The sequence below is a fragment of the Benincasa hispida genome, chromosome 3, assembly GCF_027475165.1.
Source record: "Benincasa hispida cultivar pf3 chromosome 3, pf3_genome.v1.1, whole genome shotgun sequence".
NCBI classification, from domain to species: Eukaryota; Viridiplantae; Streptophyta; class Magnoliopsida; order Cucurbitales; family Cucurbitaceae; genus Benincasa; species Benincasa hispida.
Window position 1 is genome coordinate 33,505,125 of NC_143480.1, and position 14,262 is coordinate 33,519,386.

The following is a 14,262-nucleotide window of genomic DNA, read 5'->3' on the forward strand; positions in this document are numbered from 1 at the left end:
CGTACTTCAAATGGGTTGGTAAGGTTTTCAATTCAGGTGTTGGTGGCTCCACTAGGGAAGGTTGCGTTGTTTTTCTTTCTTTTGTTGGCTCTACTTCTTGCTTTGCAATCATTTCTTCTTCCTTGTTTATTTTTGTTATGATCGCATTGCAGGCAGCAACGGATGCGCTGCATCCTCTTCTTCATACTTTTCATCAATCTTTTCTTCGTCAATCAAACTCCGGTCATCATCAGAATCTTGCAGGTCTTCTTCATCTGGAAACTTTATGGCACGAATTATATTAAACTTGAGCTTATGTCTGTTGATACTTAAAGTGATTTCCTCTTTATGCACATCAATTTGGGCACGACCCGTAGATAGAAAAGGTCGCCCCAGAATGATGGGCACATCTTTGTCGGCCTCATAGTCTAAAATGATGAAGTCAGCTGGCAAGATAAATTTGTCAATTGTTACCAGCACATCCTTCACCTTTCCTTCTTGATGAACTAGAGATCTGTCGGCCAGTTGGAAAGTCACTGATGTGGGCACAAGTTGCCTCACATTTAATTGTCTAAAGATTGACAGAGGCATCAAATTTATGCTGGGTCCCAAGTCACACAGGGCTTGCTCGATGTAGAGTCCTCCTATGAAGCAAGGAATAGTAAAGCTCCCAGGATCACACATCTTCGGTGACATTATGGATTTGGAACTTTACATTAATGCCATCGTGGCAAATTTTCCAGCTCCCCTCTTCTTAGTTACCATGTCCTTCAGAAACATGGCGTAGGAAGGCATTTCCTCAACGCTTCACTGAAAGGAATATTAACATGTAATTGCTTTAACATAAATAAGAAGCATTAATACTGTACCTCTTCGTTATTTTTCTTCCTTAGTCTCTGCGGGAAAAGGGGTAACTGAACATTCACAGTTCCCATTTCAGTTGGCTTTGAGGTCGACGTAACCTCCGATTTTACTGCTTTTTTTCTCTTTCCTCTTCTTGCATCACTGCAATCTCAGGTTCAGCCGCAATGGAAGTTGTTCTACTATGCTCCTTCTTTTCTCCTTCCATAGTCTTCCCACTGTGCAGTATCACAACCTGACATTGCTCTTTACCTGATCCCCCCGGTTGCGTGGAAGTTCAGTTAAACTTGGCAGAGCCCCTTGCGGTCTACTCTTCAGCTCACTCGCAATCTGGCCCATCTGTAATTCGAGATTGCGCATAGGCGTAGCCTCACTTTGAAGAACGGTCCCGTTTTTCTCTATGTATTGCTTTAGTAGGCTCTCCAAAGAAGAGGATTGCAGTGGTTATTGTGAGCTACTTGCTTGATTGCTCGTTTGACTATTGTTGCATGGAAAGAATCCTGGTGGCCCTTTTTTCTGCGCCACAGGTTGAAAATTTTGTTGTTGATTCTTCCAAGCAAAATTGGGGTGGTTCCTCCACCTGGGGTTGTAGGTGTTTGAAAAGGGATTGTTTTTCACAAAGTATACAGATTGTGGATTTTGCGGGCAATCTTCCATCGCATGCCCATCACCGCAAGTTGCACACCTTGCGGTGTTTTGACTGATTGCGTTGATTTGCCAAGTTTACAGTGTTGGGCTACTGATCGCAATTCCTTGGATTAAATTCATCATTGCGGTTATCTGGTTTTGTAAAGAAGCAATAGCACTGTTGTTTGCGTTAGTGTCTTTGAGTCTCAATCTTTGGTCGTTCTCTCTCCAATCTTCATGGTTCTTAGAGATGCGATTCAAGATATTCTTCGCCTTATCATATGTTTTATCAAGCAGACCACCAGCGGCTGCCGCATTGACAGCGGTCTGCGAAGCGAAATTCAAACCATGATAGAAAATCTCCATTTGTAGGCAGTCTGGCAACCCATTATGTGGATAGTCCCGGACCAACCTTTTAAACCTCTCCCAAGCATCGCTGAGCGATTCGTCCATGTCTTATTCAAAATTTGTAGTCAGTTTCCTTCGTCTGGTGTTCTCGGTAGGTGGAAAATACTTCTTCATAAATTTCTTTACTACTTGTTCCCAAGAAGTGATCTCTCCTGGCTTGAGAGAATACGCCCATTTCCTAGCCTGATCACAGAGAGAAAATGGGAACAACGTTAGTCGAACTTCTTCAACAGAGAATTTCAAGAACACAAAAGTATTGCAGATTTCAATAAAACTTCGAAGGTGGGCGTGCGGGTCCTCGCCACGCCTTCCTCCGAATTGACCTGTAGTTTGGATCATCTGCAGCATCACCGGTTTCATTTCGAATCTGCTTCTGTCGAGGGCAGGCCTCATGATTCTCGGAGAGAAATCATAGAGGTTTGGCGATGCATAGTCCTTAATGGGTCTATTGCGATCGTTTGCCAACAGAATTGGATTCGCCATGACATTATTATCATTTGGTGCTCCATTTCCAGGCTGCTTCGCCATCTCTTCCTTGTCTGACTATGGTTACTGTTGAAAGTCTCTCAATCTCCTTCGAAATGTTCTCTCAATCTCCGGGTCGTAATTCGCCAGAGATTGAGAGTCTGCAAAGAAATCGAAAAAATTACCGTTAGCACTCTATCTTGCCGAAGTCCCCGGCAACGGCGTCAAAAACTTGATGCTTGATTTTATGAAATGGAAATATGGATGATATGCGTAGATGAAATTGCATTGTGCACTCAAGTTTCCCCAACAGAATCCAAGTGTAAATTCCTCTGAGTTTCCTGGTAAGTCCAAGATCGAACACAGGGACTTGTGAAAACAGATTGCGTTGGTAATTTTTATGAAAGCCTTTGCGGTAACCGTATCAATAAATAAGTCGTTTGATTTGTTGTTTACGTTGATGAAAAATAAATAAAAGTGGAAAATTTGAGAAAAGGCAATTGTGTGATAGATGCAATGAGTATGCGATGAACGGGTTGAGAAAATCTTTAGCTAGCGTTACTTGGGAATGCGTCAGATTATGCGATCATGATACAACCATGCATAGCAAGTCATTTTCCAATGCAAATGCGATGCTCCTAAATCTAGGATGCATGTGTTGAATGCAAAATGTCCATAAAGCTCATCCCTGTGTCTCTACTCTTGTCCTATGTGATGATGCAAAATGCATAAAAGCAAGGTGATCGCATACAATCATATCCTATCTCTAGAATGCATGTGATGCGATGATAACAAATAGTGCTCATTCTTAAGCTTCTATCTCTTGTTTATGCATTCTAATCTGGCTCTTCCGATTCTAGATTCTAACCTGACTTTTCCAAGTCTAGATCCTGTACTTAGACTACCCTTTCGAGTATCTCTAATGGACAAATGAAGCATACATAAACAAGATAATCGCAAAAACTGAAGATTCCCTAGTTGTGCTAGCTAAATGCTTCTCAACTCATTCAATTGATTTAGCTACTTATGCGTGAATAACAGAGAGTGAACAAGTATAGAGAAGGAAATTTCATTTTTATAAATGAGTTGAGTACAAAATGACAATAGAAGTTAAAGGTAGAGAGCCTGGTACCAATTCCTTGTTGACCTAGGCTTTACACTAAAATCTCTATTCTGTTCTAAAGATGTTCTCGCTTCTGTAGGCGTCGGCCCTCTCTCTTTCTTGAAGCTCCCGACTCTCTCCCAAGCTTACCAGAATGATCTGCCGGCACAACTTCCTCCCCCGTGTCCGCCTTAAAATGAAAGAAAACTAAGAACAAAAGCGTGCGAACTGAAGTATGAAATCTCAAACTGCTGAACCCCTTTTCTGAAGAATGCCCTTGGTATTTATAAAGCATCCATTGTGAAAGGCAGCTTCTCTCTCCTGGTTGTATAAATGGGACAGCTTTAATTCCTGACTAATGCGCCGAATAATTGTCACTGAAAAAGCTGAATGTACTTTGTGACCGTTATCGACTGTCAACTTAATTTGGATTCGATTGTCATCAGCTTTCTATCCCATCGCGCTTAATTGGCCTTTCACCCAGATGCGCCCACCATGTTGCGCTGACCAAGTTGCGGTGATCCTTCTTGGGCGAATGTTTGCGAGTATGATCAACGCAAAGCCTTGCGGTGAAGTTGCACTCGACCAATAATTTCCTATGATTGCAATTCTTGCATTGCGTTAACGCATATTCTGCACAAAAATACAAAGATCAATTGTTCTAATGCGCTGAACACATACGACTGCAATATTATGAAATAGGTGCTTAATGGACACAAGTTAACATATTCCATCAACACAATTCAACATTGTTTAAGACTTTAGCACTATGATAACATGCATTTCAGCCCATTATCACTCACCCAATAGTTGGATACCACCTATCTCTCTATTGAAATCCTAGAGAATAACGAGGTTACTCTCGTGGTAGTGTTTGAGATTGTTCAAGAAATCATTTGTGATCAAGATCGTTGGAGGAGTCATTCATTGGAACTTAAAAAGGATTGTTCGTGATGCTTGAAAATGTACAAAGGTAAGAATGGTTCTAATCTTTTTCCCTAAAGCATGCTATACTACATGTTTATATTCTGTTTAGTATACTGAATTTGTTTATGTAAAAATCAAATTGTAGGATGTAAGGCATTCACAACGCTTCTGCTGTGGGATTCGATCCCTTTAGTTTCAAATTTATTCAACCCCCTCTTCTTTGGTAGAATGTCTTTCAAAAACATTACATAAGAAGCCATTTTCCCTAATGCCTCAACTAGGGTAATATTCACATGTTGTTGCTTCAAGATGTCAAGGAAGCGACGAAACTGGTTTTTCATTTTTTTTTTCTTTAGTCATTGAGGAAAAAGTGTTGTGGCCGCGTGTAGGAAGTTGAAGTTCTATCAAAAGATTTTCTACGATCAACGACTTGCTCTTCCTCTATTCTTTCCTTTTTCTTCGTTGTTTTACGCATTGAACTATTTTTGTCCGAATATTGAATTAGTTTGTTGTTGATTGTTCCAAAGTCTATGGTTCACGAATTATATTAGTCTTGTTGGTTGATTTCTTTGTTGTTGGTTTTTGCAGGTCTAGTTTGCCATTTAGATGTTTGCCACTTTTCAATGTCATAGCATGACACTCCTCTTTCCTTGTGTTCCCTACATTACATTGAACTTCCATGTTACTCGATAAGAAATCATGCGGTCTGGCCTTCAATTCATTGGTGAGTTGGCTCATTTGCATCTCAAGGCTACGCATTGAGGAAGCCTAACTCTATAAAAGAGCATCGTTTTTCTGCATATATTCTTTTAGCAGATTCTTTATTGAGAAAGAGGAAGAATTAACTGCCTTTATGGGCTAGTGATGCACTTGTACAAGTTGGTGATGTTGTTATTGATTTTGTTAGTAATTTTGATGGAATCCTACTGGTCCACCTCAGTTTACCTACACACCACCTAATTTGTCATGCTGCGTTGGTTGATTCCCACTCCAAGCGAAGTTGGGATGATTTCTCCACCTTGGGTTGGAGGTGTTGGAAAAAGGATCATGCTTGACAAAGCATATGGACTATAGATTCTGTGGGTAGAAATCATAACTGTGAGGCTACTGCATCCCATGCAGCTGGTATCATTAATATGGTTCACCACCTTAACTTGGCCGTTACTTCTTGCATTAGGTTGATTCATTGTCATTGATTGTAATAAATTTTTCGTGGCAGCCAGCTGAGTTTGCAAAGTGGTCATAGTTTCCTTATCAACTTCTATTTGGTCATTTCATGGTCTACTTGATCTCAAGCCAACGTCATTAACTTCCCAATTCTTATAGTTCTTGAAATTCTATCTAGAATTGCCTTCGCCCTAGTGTAGGTTTTGTCTAATGGTCCTTTAGTTCCCATTGCAGTAGCATCTGCTGCTTGTTGTGATTTCTTGTTTAGCCCATCATAGAAAACCTCCATTTGTATGCAATCAGGAATGCCATTATGCAAGCAATTCCTTACCAACTTCTTGAATTTGTTCAACATGTTATTGGGAGTTTCTCGATCTCTTTGCTCAAAATTTGTAATGTCTCTTCGACACTTAACATTCTCTGTAAGGGAAAATACTTCTCCATAACCTTCTCCACCATCTGTTCTCACATGGTTATTTCACCGGGTTCTAGAGAGTAGGCCCATTGTCTAGCTACTTCTTTTAGGGAGAAAGGGAAGAGTGACATTGTATTTCCTCATGAGTGATGTTTGGAATGACGAATGTATTAAAAATCTCCAAAATGCTCTTCAAATGTGCATGAGGGTCTCCTCCAAGAAATCCTCCAAACTAACCAGCAATCTGGATCATTTGGAGCATTATCGATTTCATTTCAAACCTAGCTCATTCAACAGCTGGTTGTATAATCCTTGGTGAAAAGTCGTCAAGTTGAAGATTATAAGCTCATACATTCAACAGTCAATAAGCTATTTCACATTTCTTTAATCTTTACGGTTAGTTATTGTAACTACTTATATCAGAAATTAGCATAAATACTCATCATTTACAAATTTTTTAGATATAACAACTACATAGCTTCAAGAAGAACTTGAAAGATCTGTAAAGAAAAAGAGTTTGTGACTTAGCTTCAATAAAACTCTCTCCTTCCCGTGGACGTAGGCTTTAATAGCCGAACCACGTACATTGTTGAGCATTTTTCCTTCCTTTTCTTCTCATTGTCTACAAGATAGCACGATCGTTTACCATTTTTCTTCATATCGTCTAACTTTTCCTTCAGCAATCGTCTACATGATTGCATGTTCGTTTTCCTTTTCCTTCTACCATCGTCTACCCGATTGCAAGACTCCTCCATCGTATACTCAAAGTAGTTGCACAGATCAAACAAGGAAGCATTAAGGTTAGAAGAAAGTAAAAGAACATAGAAGGTGGAGAACGAGAGAATCAGAGAGCAAGAGAGAGAGAAAAATTAATTTGCATTAAACACCCATTAGAAAGAAGTCATTCTTTTCATTTTTTCCATCAGACAAAGAGCAGTGGGATAGACCACGTGTAAGGCATCAGCTAGAAAATTGTGGTCTCTTAATAACCAAGTTCTCTACCAACCAAATGTCTTTAGGGCAAAGAACAGGGCTCTCAGTTTGGATCAGCAAAAAGGGCTTCACTTATTTCATCATTTGGGCTAATAGTTTCATCAGTTCACAGAAGTAGGCCCAACACAAGGTTTGGTGAAGCGTACTCCCTTATGGGTCTGTCTTGATCATGGGCTAGGAGTATTGGATGAATTGGGGCCATGACAGTTGTTGGCATTATTGACCACGTTCTGCAACGATGCCAAGATAAGAATGTAGGGATTCTTATTATTCTCATTAAGATTGTTAAGATTATCTCCCATGTTTTGATTTCTTAATCTTTTTCTTTTATTTTCTTTATTTCTCCTCTGAAACGTACACTCAATCTCAAGGCCAAATACAAGTTCAGGCTAGTCACTTTTACACATATACTGTTTGCACTACTCTTTGGGTAAGTGCACAATACACCTGAAATTGGAGCCCTATAAAAGATCAAAGAAAAAAAAAATCAAACAGTCAATTAATCTCTAAGTCCTAGGTAACAGCACCAAAAAATTATTAGTTTGCTCCTTTATCGTGTTGTTTTACTTCTTGATGTAAATTAATTTTGATTGTGTTCGTGTATTCTCATGTGTACTTGAGGAGATTAGCTATTTTGTAGTTCAAAGAATGAGAGAATGTGTGCTTTATAGCCTTAAGTTGTGCCTAGATGATGTATGTAGTGAATATAACAATACAATACAAGTTTTCCTTGTTTGAATCTAAGTATAAATCCCAACAAGGTTTCTTGGTAAGTCTAAGGTCAAACTAGAGACTTGGCAACGTGAGTGCCTTGAATTTTTTTAATGATCTTTTGCAGTGAAATGTGAATTATATGCAATATTTGTGTATGTGATTTAACTAAGTACAGTCTAATAACTACAAAGATGGTGATGGTGAGGCAATGAATGTGATGTGGTGTGTAGTGAAGTGTATGGATGCAGGGGTTTAGATGATCACTAAGAGTAGCAGGCAATGAAAATGAAGGAAAATTAATTGATGAAGTAGGGTTAAGAAGATTCACTAACATTTTCTTGAGCAATACATACGTAGGTGTTCATGTTTCAGCTTCTTACAATGAGTTTCCTTGGTGTTTAATACCACATTTACTCTATCTCTAGAATGCATGTTGAGTTGATGTCACACAAAATAACTTTATCTCTAAAACTAATTCTTTCCTTGTTTAATGATGTCTAAGTTATTCTCTCGAGAAATTGACTATGTTTTACCTAAACCAAGTTTTCACTTAACTAAACATAGATTAAAAAAGATTTACTTCAACGTATGCATGCTTTTAGAAATATTGGTTTATCTTCTCGACTCATTGAAAATTTTAATTACTCGTGATAAAAGAAATAAAGAACATGGATGAGAGGAAATGAATGGTATTCATATTCATATTCATATTAAAAATGATAGAATTCTCAAACATATTATTCTTAATACAAATATGAAATGAAAAACAAAAGTAAAAGTGGAAGGAATAAGTGTCAAGTTGCCGATTACAATCTCTTGCTTTATTTGGCTCTGATCCTATATACTTGAGGTGATTGCTATCGAAATAGTGGATGAGTTTTCTCACTTTCCATCGAAATAGAGGATGAGTTCTCTCACTTTCCAAAAAAGAGACTAAGCTCTCACTTAGAATCTTCAGAGTAAAGTCGAGAAGTTAAAGATGAAGGAATTTTGACAGAGTTTTCACAAATCTCTTGTGAAAAGTCTCTTTTCTTCTTTAGCTGCTATGGGCTATTTATAGGTGACAAAAAGAATGTTTTGAGCATCACTCTAATGATGATCTAACACCTTTGCATTTAATTCTATGCTCTTATGCTTTGACTAAACATGTCACAGATTCATTAGATCTAGTATGCTTGAGTCGAAGTCGGCTACCAACTTGCTCTATGATTTGACAGTTTGCCAACCACGCTTGTCGTTTCGTTTTATGATTCTCATGATGTGCTTCATATTCATCGCGTGGAGCTTCTACGCGTGCAAGTTTCTGTCGCCTTTCTTCCTTTTCTGCAATCAAGACTGTAGCTTTCAATCCTCAAGAATATTTGCTTCCTTTAGCCAAATCCTACATTCAAAACTATCAAAATTTATGAATTTTCAGGATATCAACTTTTGTAAACATGTGATCGCGTAGCTTAGATTATTATCCTGGATTCACTTAATGTTAATGCATTTTCTTCTATTTTCCTTAATTATTCTAAATAAAAGGCTACAATAACTTGTGTTTCCAGAAATTATCAGTCATGCATGTAATTTGTTGGAAGTGTGTATTTATTTTTTATTTATCGTTATGCTGGCAGTTAAATTTTTTTTTTTTCAAGTCATTGTTTGTAAGTTATATCTCATGTAAGAAACGGTTTTGTACTGTGGGGAGATAGGTTATTTCTCTTTTTAGGTTATTTCTCTTTTTATTTTATTTCTAAATTAAAAGGAACACTAAGATATTTTTTATTATGTAACCGGGAGGGGGTTGTGAAAAAGCTTAGATTTTTTGTTATCTACTCTTTAATACCTAATTATTAGTTGGGCTATTGTGTTGAACGGATGAATGAATTGTTTCTTAGGTGTCAATATGCCATTAGTGGGTGAATGTGTTCAACTTTATTCTAGGAATGATGTATGAGAAACATGCTTATACATACACGAATATTGTGATTATCAATGACATTTATGCGTTGAATTGAATTCTAAAATGAATGTTGTATTTTTATTAGATCTTGCATGAACCCATTGAAGTGGTGAAGCTACCATGCAAGTGATTTATATTTGATTCGTAATAAAACTTGTTGTAATGTAGTTACTTGTAGTAATACTTTGTTGTATTTAGTTTCTTTGTAAGAATATTACCAAGGCTAGTTACAAATTTACTTGTATGTGTCCTTTGGGGAATCAATAGATTCCTTGTATTTAGCTTCTTTCTGAAAGAGCCACTTTATTGTTATATATGAAACTTCTTTTATGTTTGTACCAGTTTTGTGTTAAAATAGGATTAATTGATGATAGAAATAATGTGTAGTGACAAGATTCAAAGAAATAACAAACTAGCAAACATATATATATTGACAATATAAAAGTGTCACAAATATGAAATTGAGTGACAATAAAAATATGTCGTGATAAAACATGGTTGACATAAAATATTTGTCAAGGTTCAAATATTCTTGACAATAAAGTGTCATGGTTTGATATTCTTGACAAGAAAAAAATGTCACTATACATATTTTTTACATTTTATAATTGTCGTCAATACTTATAATGTTATAAAAATACCCAATTTTGAGTTAGTTAATGACAATAATAACCTGTCATAGTATACTTGACAATGAAAGTTTATGATTGTTAGTAATTATTCATTGTTGACAATTATTTGTTGTCATTAGAAGACCAATTATATGACATTTTTAAAAAACTATCATTGATGCTTATACCTTTACGGACGATAAAATGACTGAAAATAACTGTTACAAATTTTAAATCTGACAGCTTTTAAATACCACAAATTTAAATTTGATAGTAGTCGGCACCACACTGATGTTCAATTTCTCTTTATCTTGTGTACAAAGTCATTTCCTTCTGCAATTAGTGAGTACAAAGAAGAATTATATACTTCAAGTTATTGAAGTTAAAGGCATGGATCCTAAATACAAGTCCATTTAGAGCTCTGATTTCGAGCATGATGTCGCTATTTATGTTATGAAAATATAAAAACACCTTATGAACAAACAGAGAAAAAAAAAAAAAAAAGAAAAAAAAAGGTAGACAGAGCACCGATCATACTTAAAAGGAGAACTGGTTCTCTACTTGATGGTTGGGTTGTACAGTTACTGTCTAAAAAAAGTTGCAAAGAAGATATGATCGCTTAAGGATAAATTTGAAAATTCAAAAATAAATGAATCATAAGCATTTCCAACTGTTTTCATCTTCTACAAATTTATGAGCAAACCAATAATTTATGCAACTAAAAGTCTTTCATTGTTTAAAAAGTACACCATACGTGTTCAAAAAGGTTCTTCTTCAGCTTGCATCACAAAAACAAAAAGCTCAGCACCAAAGGAGAAAGAAACCATGCGTAGACTTCTTCAAGTAACCGTTAGCATTCAAACTTTAGGGATATTTTCATCATTTTTCATTTTGGTTAATCCATTTCGGTCTAAAGTCCCGGTTCCTATAAATTAAACAAAAAAAAAAGAAAAAGAAACATCAATAAACATAAATTATCAACCAAAAAATCCTAAGAAAGTAAATTTTGAGTGTTTTTTTTTTTTTACCTACTTGCCGCAAACTCCAAATACATATAAATAGGAAAGCAAGAATGTAAGAAAGAATATCTTTCTTGAGGTACTCATCCTGAAAAGAAATGTAGACATCATTTTCTTAATGATTTTCAAGTTTTAGTAGAGGTGGCGAAATTAAAACATTTAAATGATATATTTATCTGGCAAGTTCACCTGAAACACTTGGTAGAAGGGTCAGATAAAGATATAAAACAGACATTTAATTATTCATTGCCACGAGGACCATGGGAACAAGATGTCAGAACCATTAATTAGTTATGTATACAATTAATTAATATAAACACCAGGAGGCTTGTGATCGATAACATACTTCGACAAAACAATGATACAAATATAAATTAACAATCAATGCAAGCAGAGAAGCCTAACGTGTATAACCGAATACATTTTGAGCAATAGAATGATGCGGCCATTAGTAGAGAACTAAATGGCAACAGGAAAAATCTAAGATTCATACTGCTATAGTGGAAGAACAAATTGAAAAGAATATAACCAAAAAATTAAAAAATGAACTGAATATAGGCAGAAGCCAGTTGGCCTTACTAGTTATGTAATAAAATCTATTAAGATAGGTGATCAGTTGAAGTTGAAGCTTTCATGTTGGAGCTTTCTCTTATGCATCCTCTAAGCTTGCTCCTATCAACTTTAAAGTTTTCCAGACTTTTCCATATAGGTCAAATGTAACATACCAACTTCTTATTAAATATAAATTATGAGTTACCGCATGGTCTTCTAAATTTTACATTATCTCATACATATGACTAAATTGCCAATTGAAATCAGCTTGGAGGCCTATTTACCTTCGCCGTGGATATTATGATTAAGCTTTTACTTGGTAAGATAATTGTAAATGAGAAATTCAATGACATTTCTTTAATATATCCATAATACTATACCTATCCATACTAGTTGGAAAGTAACATTTCATTATAAAAAGAGAAAAGAATGATGACTTCAAAGTTCTAACATTTGATGCCTCCACAAGCCAAGGTCACAAAGTATGTGTGCAACCTATTAAAAAGATTTTCTTAAATGCACATCCCCTAAGAAGCTGAAGCTAGTAGGAAAAAGAATCGCAGGTCATTATTGTTCATCAAATGCCTAAGAAAAAAGACAAAAACTAACCACAAACTGTTGGGCCTGCTTCTGAAAAACAAAAATAAATAAGCCCAAATGAAGAAAATAATATGAGGCCCTTACTACTGATCCAATTCGAAAGGCCCTATTCTTTGTCCCAAATGCTTTGGTTGTTAGAGAACTTAGTTGAGAAGAGCCCACGATTTTCCAGCTGATGCCTTATATGTGGTTGATCCCACTGATCTTTATCTGATGGAAAAAATGAATAGTCTTTTGATTTTCTGATGGGTGATTAATGCAAACAAAATTTCTCTCTCTCTAGCTTTCAGATTCTCTCATTCTCTACCTTTCTATATTCTTTTCTTTCTTCTAACCCTAATACCGTTTGTTTGATCTGTGCGATTATTTATGAGTATACGATGGAGGATTCTTGCAATCGGGTAGACGATGGCAGAAGGAAAAGGTAGACGATCATGTAATCGTGTAGACGATTACTAGAAGAAAAAGTAGACGATAAGAAAAATGGTAAACGATGAGCGATCTTGAGCTATCTTGTAGACAATGAGAAGAAAAGAAGAAATTTACTTAGCAATGTATGTGGTTTAGCTATTAAAGCCTATGTCCACGGGAAGGAGAGAGTTTTATTAAGAAGCTAAGTCACAGACCCCTTTTTTCTTTACATATCTTTTAAGTTTTTCTTGAAGCTATATATGTTGTTGTATCTAAAAATTTGTAAATGATAAGTATATATACTAATTTCTGATACAAGTAGTTACAATAACTACTGTAAAGATTAAAGAAATGTAAAACAGTTTCTTGTATGTTGATGTTTGAGCTTATATTCTTCAAATCTCCACCTTAAACTCAACATGCAACCTCTTCTCCTTCTAGATTTAACAAGTCTTCAACCTTTTTCAGGAAGCAGAAACCCGATCTGACCAATACAGTTAGTAAGCTTGAGTTTACTCATGGGTTTAGTAAGCACGTCGCCTGCGTTTTCGGTGGTATGAACCTTTAGAACCTCGACTTCTTCTTTCTCTATTCTATCTATGACAAATTGATACTTGATGTCTATATGTTTGGTCCTTGAATGATACTGAGGGTAAGGTGAATGGCACTTTGGTTATCACAGTAGATTTTAACTACTGTTTGATTAATACCAAAGTCCATTATTCCTTTTAACCACAGTGCTTCCTTTATTGCTTCTGAAAATGCCATATACTCTGCTTTTGTGGTTGACAATGTTGTAATTGACTGTAAATTAGCTTTCCAATACAACAAGTTAGGACCAAATAAGAATAGATAACCTATTAGAGATCTCATTTTGTCTTGGTCACCTGCAAAATCTGAATCAACATTTCCATATAGTTCTAAATTTGATTCATTAGTACTTTGATATGTTAATTTTGATTGTTTAGACCAAATAATATATCTTAAAATTCATTTTGTTACTTCCCAATGTCTTTTTTCAGGGTTAAACATGTATCTACTGACTAAACTAGTGTTGTATGATAAGTCTGGCTAGTAGATATTATTAAGTATATTAGACTCACTACTGCTTGATTGTATGTAATTGATTGCATTTGAGTCAAATGTTCTATGTCTGTCTCTTTTGATGAGTTCTCAGAGGAAAGTTTAAAGTGTGTAGCAATAGGAATGGTGACTGGTTTTGCATTTGTCATATTGAATCTGTTTATTACCTTTTCACAGTAGCTTAGTTGACTTATGGTTAGGGTTGAGGATGTTCTGTCCCTCTGAATTCCAATCCCAAGGATCTTTCTAGACTGACCCAAGTCTTTCATGTCAAATTCACTCTTTAGGAGATTTTTTACATGAGTTAAATCCTCCTTAGACTTTCCTGCTAGTAACAAAGTAATAGGTCGACTTTGTCCTTATAGGTAGTAGAGTTGATATAA